The 9,356-nt window shown below is 41.3% G+C and overlaps 1 pseudogene; it reads right to left on the bottom strand.

Moving 5' to 3' along the window:
• Positions 1-2,817: 2,817 nt before the first annotated feature.
• LOC101659009 lies at positions 2,818-7,668 on the bottom strand (annotated as a pseudogene).
• Positions 7,669-9,356: the final 1,688 nt, after the last annotated feature.

Raw genomic sequence — 9,356 nt, 5'->3', positions numbered from 1 at the left:
ATCAGTCCAACACTGCCATGACAGCACCACTAGGGCTTCTTATTTAAAATACAGACAATCTAAATAAGTTTATTTTTAAAACACTGCTGTTTCTTCAGTCAAGTAGGAACATTAAACTGTAGTCTTTGGGAAAGCAGCAGCAGATATGTCTGGTTGAGCAGTCAATTGGCTTGCATTTTGTTGTTGCACTGATTAAAAGTGTTGAAAATCATAATTTGAAAACATAAATTATTGCCAATCGAATGAAAATTTTCACTTCTACTTCGCAAGAAAACTCTCAAGGAGCACTAGAATTCTGTCAGACTTTTTGAGTTAAATGCTCCTTGTAGCGACGTTTTTTAGCTTCACACTAACGAATTTCTTTCTGTCTAGCTCAGCATCTTCAGTACACTTTATATCAAAAAGAAAAGGGAATGATGGTCCATGGATCAACTTCGATGACAGCAAAGATAAAAATAAACTTTGAAAGCTTTCTGAAGTGTTTGCAAATTTCTTTTTTCAAAGGAAGTGGCAGAATTTTGCAGCTCATTTTCAGAGAGCCAACATACCCAGTCCAGCATTGAGAGTTCACAAGGAGGTTCGACTTGAGCATCTTTGCTCTGAGCATTTCCAAGGTTTCAAAAGAATCCAATATGCGGACAATGTGTTCCAAACGTCCTTGTTCACTTAGTAAAGGTTAAAAATTCTTAAACTGTCCAGTTTTGCATCCTTTTAAGAGACAATAAAAATGACTCGTCTCCTTTCACATACTAGGAAACATTTGTAGGCAAAGAACATGGAAAAGCAGACGCCACTGTGAGAACACATGTCAGGTTTGGCGAAGTGTAGTATTAAATTAAAAAAATTGACGCTAGGGCGGGGAAGGGCCAGCCCCCACCCGCTGCTACTAATATTACTACTTCTCGGATTCAGTAATACTACTTCTGGGTTCAGTAATGCACAATTGTACGGTTGAGATATATAAGCATTATATTAAAGTCATCGAGAGCATGAGAGATAATACAATAATACAGTCAGACACATTACATGATACCATCGCTCACCTCAGCCCAGCTTGGTGGTCCACGTGGAGAGAGGGGGAAGGGAAGGAGGGTAAGGGAGCAAGGGAGAGGGGAGTGACCAAGGAGTGAGCAGCAAGGAGCTCAGAGTCAGAGAGCGAGATCTATATTGCTGGCTCACACCTATATACCTTTTGGGGGCAAGCCAGCCCACTAATTACAGGTGGAGACATACGTCACAGGGAGGGGTTGCACTATAGGCTACACAGCAATGAGAGGGTGGTCTAGGGGGTGGTCTCTGGGTCTCCATAGGAACCCTTATCAGTAGGGTGCAAACCCCTCCTACAGGAACCAAGCTAATGGTCCCAAGCTTCAGCGAGTAGTCCATTGTCTCCAGCAGCAGGGAGCAGGCCCACCCCTGTGGTGGGATGAGACAGCAGTCTGGCAGCAAGTATCTGACTTCCCCCCACAGTGAAGGTCCAGAGCTGGGCAGTAACTAGCCGTCAACACTGCACCAGTGTCTCTGGACAAACAGGCCATCCTCTGCTGTGATCTAATTTGAAAGTGATAATGAGTCCGTAGGACATGGATGGACACTGTGGCTGCATCAATGGGCTGTAGCATAGAAACAATGGTGAGGATGCTGCAGGACTGAGCAGGGCTTCTTACTGTTGTGCATATGGTTGCTCTGGGTTGGAACCAACTCAGTGTTACCTAAGGACAACAGCAACAATGAGCACATGCCACGGTTGGCAATATTTTCGAAAGCTGCCGAGTAATAGAAAAATATCTGCAGTTTTTCTTTGCATCACAACATTTTTATTATGTGAATTTTTATAATACATACAAAAAGTGCAGAAATGTAATATATCAATATAAATACAGTTAATAAAGAATGGTGACATTTTTCCCCCTTTAAGAGGCCATGATTCCCATTTCTAGTAAAATAAAGAGACTGCACATAGGTAGAAACAGGTTGGTTGTTAGCTCCACGGTTTTGCTAGAAATGATCTATAAAGGCATCCCCCACCCCCTACTTACCATAGAGTGTCAAAGGGGAGTTAAAAGAAGGTTTCCTTGTGGGGTCCTACCATATGAAAGAAGCTATATTCTATTTTAGCAGGGTCAACACATAGAAAACATTTAAATTAAACGTCATTACAAAAGAATGAAGCAGTAATGAGGTTCTGGCTAACAAGGGTACTAAATGAGAATAATGTATATTCATAGAATCCAAAACAAACAAATGAACGAACAAAAAAACAAAAATGGTTGTTATAAATAAGCTCTAAGTGCACTGTAAGCATGTAGATTCTTTGTTTTTTTCATGTGTATTTTTAAGCAATGGAAGTGTCGACTGTGCTAGACTAACTACATGATGGTCTATACCGCACTGAGTGGAACTTCTGTATTATGAAGTAATACCGTGTTGTAAGTATCATAGAGAAGCATAGTTTGCCTCATATTATGCAAATTATCCTCAATGGAAACCTTCCGGAGTCCTTTGTTTTAGAATAAACTGTAAGCGCTCAAACCAGCAGAACATGATTGTACAATAGCAGTAGGTTCTATTGCATTAAATCGAAACAGCTCTTGAATGAAAAATAGTAGAAAAGAGTTGTTACTTTTTAGTACACAGTAACCCTAGACAATTCAAAGCATCTTAGTCTCCATCAGGGAGACTAATAATTTTTGTCATGCTGCTACCTCCATCATTATTGGATAAAACTGGTGAAAACTGGTCAAACGGATGGCACCAACACTGATGTCCCAGCTAGCACATTGGCAATGAATGCATAGCTGGTGGTCAGTAGAGGGTTTAAAAGATCTTGCCTGTCTTGTTCTTTTCCAGGGTTCTTGACCAGTTCTGTCGTCCTAATCTATGCTGCTGAGCATCCCAGCTTGCTTTCTCATCCTCCACTGACGCTGCTGCCCCTACCATTCTTTGTGCTGTGCTTCCAAAGTCTGCTTCATTGGTCCCTGGCGCCATCGGAGCTCAGCTTCAGTCCTGCGATGTCTGTCCTGTTTCTTTGACCTTTATCTCACCACTGCTCCATCTCCATTTCCATCTCCTTCCTCTGGGCTACAGGCTCCCTTCTTCCCTCTTCCATCTGTGCCAGAGGGCTCTTTGCAAGCTGTCCTTTATTCTTGTTGCTACCAACCCCGATATAAACCACACCTGCCATCTTTCTGCTCCGGGAGTTCTCATAGTGTGCATGATTAGTGACATCTTTCAAGCCCCGCATGTGTGTTCTTATCAACATATTGCTTAGAATTGTCAAATCTCCATGTTTACTATTTTCAACTTCAGCAGTATTCCAAGGATTCCGTCTTCCTCAGAACCTTTTGCCATGAACTTCAACGATAGTATGTATCACTACCTACCACAGAAGAGGTAAATGAATGCTCCTTGATCTTTTTAACAAGTTTATTTTCTTGATCATCTGTTTCTGGAAATTCATGTATTTTAATTGTATGCTCTTGGATTTCTTTCATTTGTTAAACTGTTGGCACTCCTCTGGTGTGAGTGTGTCTGCTTTAGCAATAAGTGGGATGATATTTCGCTCTTTCATGTAAGCGCTTTGGAAATTCACCATCCAGTGGCGCGAGGCTATGTCCTTAAGGAGCAATGAAGTATAAACAACACTACACCCTGTTGTCAGCATCTGTCGTCTACTCACTCAAGGTTCTGCATTTAGGCAGTCCACAAGTGCACTCCCAAGGTCATGGATTACAGGCTGCCAGCAATGACTATTATCCACTGCATATCCAAATCCTGGAGTCTGAACTATTGCAAGCAGTAACTGCACTCCACCTTCATGGATTAAAACTTTGGATTGTTCCACCCGTACAGCCTTTTTTTATCTGATGGGAAGGACCGGGATACTCCGAGCATAAAATCTGTGAGGAAAAATGAGTTGAGTCCAGATTCACCTACTAACCTAAGTGTGTAATCAAAGCCTCTCTTCATTGACTTTTGACATACTTGATTTGGGGATTTGCAAATCCCACATAACTGTCAAAGGTCTTCTGCTGAGCTGCCCAGTGCTGCTGTGGATGCTCCTCTCCGGATTTTCCTGATGACAGCGTCTCAGGTATACTAATATACTGCCATATCGTTTGCTACCTTCATTTATAATCAAAAGTCAGAGTGGGGTAAAATAAAGGCATAATTGTCTTTCTATCCAAGTTCATGGAAAGCTCCATAAATTGTCATTTCTATCCCCAAACCCCTATTCTAAAAGAAAAACTAAGACAGCAGGTTAACTTCTGAAATTCCAAAGGGAAAAATATCAAAGGTAATGTCCGAAGGTTAATTTGTCCACACAATTTATTACCCAACCCATTTTGGGGAGTTGGAATAATAATTACCCAAGAGTAACCATCTCTAAATAAGATCATTCCAGGTAAACTAGGATATTTTGCCATCCTATCCAATATAGAAATATTTAAATGGGTGTGTGTGTGCAGAAGCCAAAAATGATTTAGTTTTGACCACCAAATAGGGAGATATCCATGCTCCCCCCTTACTACGAATCAAACAAAATTTGTGAGAGTTATTAACTCTGACCCAAATGAATAGTTAGAACTTTTTACTTTTATCTGAACTGACATAATAAGCCATGACCATCAATAAAGCAATATTGTGTGTGTGTGTGTAAAAAAGACTCTACATAAACTTTTAGTAAGTTGCAAACTTTGCATTGCTCCAATGACCATTTTCTATTAAAAACTTCATCCTGGTTTGATCAATTAGCTCTTCAAGCAAGCTTCAATGACTGAAACATTTTGAAGGTGATCTTGGGGTTCAGTGACTGGTAAGCACAGTCCTATGGTGCTTAGTGAGCTCCTTTTACCAGAGAAAGAGAGAGAAGGTAGGATGAGGATCAAAAGAGGTGACCTGTGGTCTTAATTCAGTATTCAAGGCTTAGAATAAAGGAGGTTGTCAGGGACCAGCGGAGCTGGATGTGTTTCCTTGCAAGCTCATCTGACTGGAATCTCCCAACCTTCCTGGAGACGAGGTGCACGAAAAAACACTGCCTCTGCAGTGTTTGCACGTCTTTCCAAGAACCAAAGGAAAATGTTTTTCCTTGGGGAAATATTCCAGAAGGCTTCAGGAAAGGCATGGACTCTCCTTCATGGAGGTGAGGAAACGAGTGAGAGGAAATGAGAACACTGCTTTTCAGAACTTTACAATGGACAGGTGTTTGACATTCAGTCTCAATTAAAAATCAGTTTTATAAGGTGTTGTTCTTCCTATTTCACAGTTGAGCAAGTTTAGGCTTAGTATTCACTCATCCATTCATTCATGCATTCATTTGCTCAAGGTCCCCGAGCAGAGTCTAGTGTTGAAGCCCGATCTTTCCATCCACATTGACCTCAACCCAGTTGGACTCAAAAAGAGGAAATCATGTTCACTATGACCCCCCCCCTTTCCTTTCCCTGGAATCTGTGTCCACATATTTATGGTCCCAAGATAAAAAGAGGATAGAAGGAAAAATCAGAATGACCTAAGACCCGAGAGGAAGAAATGCAAGTACTTTGGGGAAAATTGTTATTATTAGGTGCAATTCCAACTTATAGCAATCCTGTGTGCAACAAAGTGAAACACCACCCAGTCCTGCACCATCCTCACAGGTGTTTTCATGCTTGAGCCCATTGTTGCAGCCACTGTGTGCATCTGTCTTTTAAGCCCTTCCCCTTCCTCACTACCCCTCCACTCTACTAAGCCTGACATCCTTCTCCAGGGACTGGTCTCTCTTGATAACATGTCCAAAGAAAGCAAGCCAAAGTCATAACATCCTTGCCTCTACAGAGAATTCTGGCTGTACTTCTTTTTTTTTTTTTCTGATTTTATTTTTTATTTATTTATTTTTTAAACATTTTATTACGGGCTTATACAACTGTTATCACAATCCATACACACATCAATTGTGCAAAGCGCATTTGTACATCATTCTCAAAACATTTTCTCTCCACTTAAACCCCTGACACCAGGTCCTCATTTTCCCCCTCCCTCCCCGCTCCCCCCTCCCTCATGAGCCCTTGATAGTTTATAAATTGGTATTTTGTCATATCTTGCCCTGTCCGATGTCTCCCTTCACCCACTTTTCGGTTGTCTGTCCCCCAGGGAGGAGGTCACACCCAGTTCCTTGTAATCGGTTCCCTCTTTCCTACCTATTCTCCCTTTACCCTCCCTGTTTCGCCACTCACACCGCTGGTCCTATAGGGCTCATGTGCCCTGGATTCCCTGGATTTTCAGTTCCTATCTGTACCAGTGTACCTCCTCTGGTCTAGCCAGACTTGCAAGGTCGAATTCGAGTCATGGTAGTGGGAGCGGGGAGGAAACCTTTAGGAACTAGAGGAAGGTTGTATTTCTCATCATTGTTACATCGCACCCTGACTGGCTCATCTCCTCCCCGAGACCCCTCTGCAAGGGGATCTCCAGTGGCCTACTAATGGGCTTTGGATCTCCACTCCGCACTCCCCCCATCATTCACTATGGTGAGATTTTTTGTTCTGATGATGCCTTACACCTGATCCCTTCGACACCTCGTGATCACATAGGCTGGTGTGCTTCTTCCCTGTGGGCGTTGTCTGGCTGCACTTCTTCCACAGCAGATGTCTGTTCTTTTGGCAGTCCATGATACTTCCAACATTCTTGGTCAGCACTACCATTCAAAGGCATCAATACTTCTTCGATTTTCCTTATCCCATGTCCACCTTTGACATGCGTATGAAGTGATTGAAAACACCATGGCTGAGGTCACACGTACCTTAGTCCTTGTCAAAGTAACATTCTTGCTTGTCAACACTTTAAAGAGGTCTTTCTTGCAGCAGATTTGCCTAATGCAATGCATATTGGGAGAATAGATCAGAACAAATCAAAACCAAACCCACTGACATTCCAAAACTGAACAAAATCCATTCAAACTCCTAGTGGCCCCAGAGGACAGAGTAGCACTGCACCCTATGGTTTTTGAGGTTGTCAATCTTTGTGGGAGCAGACAGCCCCATCTTCCTCCTGCAGAATAGCTAGTAGGTTTGATTCATTGACCTTGCAGTTAGCGAGTGTTTATTTCACTACCCTTCCAGGGCTCATAGGTCAGAGATGTAGTCACACAAAAAATACGGTATAAATGGAGATAAAATTGACCCTGCTGTGCGGTATGGCACTGATGAACCACAAAATTATCTTCTAGTTCTTTAATATTTCCCACTTTACTAGTAAGGCTTTTATGCGTTTTACCGCATTGATCACATTAGATTTCCGTATGTTCATTTATATATTTAGGACCTCTCGGTTCATGAAGGTCAAGATGAGTGGATGACCGACCCCTCAGAAACGGTGACAGGAGTGCTGGTTCCCTGAGGGTACAAGAGGAGTGGGGGAGTGGGGAGAAGGAGCGGGGGACAGGGGAGCTGATAGCATGGATGATTATATAACCACACCCAGTGGGATTTAACAATAGAATTGTATGCCAATGGATATATTGGAATGTGTAAAATATGTCAATAAAACTACTATTAAAAATAAATATATAAAATAAAATAAATTGACCCTGTTGCAGAGATCTGTAAGACCAAGAAGTCAAGGTTTTTTTTCCCACAGCCCAATGCAGTTCTCACCATGATGCAGCACATTCACCAGGTTTTCAACTAAGTCCATTTTGATTTGTATTCATCGTAATACAAATAAAGAGTCATTACAACATATGCAGAAAACATGGCTTGAAATATTTCATCATCAGTCCTTTCTTGTGCCCATATTCTAACCACCCCTGTGATCTAGGGCTGTGTAACTAAAGCTGTTTCTCATTAGCAAAATTAGCTTCTCCGCCCTTTGGGGTTAGCTTGTAACACAAAAGTCTTTACTTAAAGATAAGACAGATTGCCCACTTTGAGTTAAAAGCTTTCAACAGGAATCACAATTAATAGAAAACGTTTCCCTGGAGATTAAACTAATGGAAAAGGAGAGGAATAACCCACAGAAAATGTTTAGAAATATAAGATTTGATCCTGAGCAGCAGCATAAATTTAGTAGCATTAGTTTATATTTATCTATTATATTTTTATGTAAAAATATCAATAAGATACTAATATATTTAAATCACTGGAGATCAAAGCTTATTTCATTCATTCATAATTTTTTACATCCATATTCCAGGCACAGCAAATGCAGTTGCATAAAGCATTATAGGATACGGGATTGCAACATGCAATAATAGAATAATTGAGTAAAAGGTGATCTTTAAAATATTTCCAGGAGATAGCAGGAGGATAAGGGGAAGGCGAGGAGAAAAAAGGGGAATCGATCTCAAGGATCAACCTATAACCCCCAGGAGGATGAACAACAGAAAAGTGGGTGAAGGGTGACAGAAGACAATATATGATATGAAAATAATAATCTAAAACTTATCAAGGATTCATGAGGGTGGGAGGATGTGGGAGGGAGGGGGAAAATGAGGAGCTGATATCAAGGGCTCAAGTAGAAAGGAAATGCTTTGAAAATGATGATGGTAGCATATGTACAAATGTGCTTGACACAATGGATGAATGTATGGATTGTGATAAGAGATGTAAAAGCCCCCAATAAAAGTATTAAATAAAAATATATATTTATATTTCAATAACTTTGACTTACTTATTAAAGACAGGCACAAGGCTTGCCCTCATGGAATTCACATATCGTCTTAAGCTGGGTTCTCTGGAGGAACAAAATCCGAGAAGCTTATCTATATGCATAAAGAGGGATGCTTATTATCAAGTTCTAGGAGCAGGCAAGTTCCAAGTTTGTGGGTCAGATAGTAGGATGAAGGCTTCTTCTAACTCATGGAGTTGTGGAAGCAAATGGATCTCGGAACAGCAGATAAAACCCAAGGCTGTTGATAACCCCCAGGATGTGCAGGTCATACAGCAGGCCACTGGCTCAAGGCCAAAGAGCAAGAGGTTGGTGAGCCAAATGCAGGATTCAGACCCCGCAAAAATCAAGCAAGCTTTGCCACAGCGTTCAGTTATATTGGAAGCAGTCCACCTGCTGGAGAAAATTTCATCATAGGGAATTATTAGGTCTAAATGATCAGACCTCCAAGAATCCTAGCCCAGCCAAACTGACACAAAACTTTAACTGTCAGTCTTTACTCCTCAATTCTCTGCAAGAAGCACTTATGGTAAGTAAACAACAATAGACTTTAAAAGACCAGAGGGCTTCTCCACCAATGCCAACATTACCTCCATAAACATCTTAAGTAAGGTTTTTGTCGAGAATAATAAAAGCCAGCTCCCACCAGTTTGGGGGAAAAAAATAAAATTTACTGCAAACGTGGCAGAAGGGGAGGTTCTAAAACCTGAATATAC

This window comes from Echinops telfairi, unplaced genomic scaffold (genome assembly GCF_000313985.2).
Source record: "Echinops telfairi isolate 266 unplaced genomic scaffold, ASM31398v2 ScPeMD7_5868;HRSCAF=6743_1, whole genome shotgun sequence".
In the NCBI taxonomy this organism is placed as follows: Eukaryota; Metazoa; Chordata; class Mammalia; order Afrosoricida; family Tenrecidae; genus Echinops; species Echinops telfairi.
The sequence above is the reverse complement of the archived record's forward strand: the minus strand, read 5'-3'. Positions and strand labels throughout refer to the sequence as shown.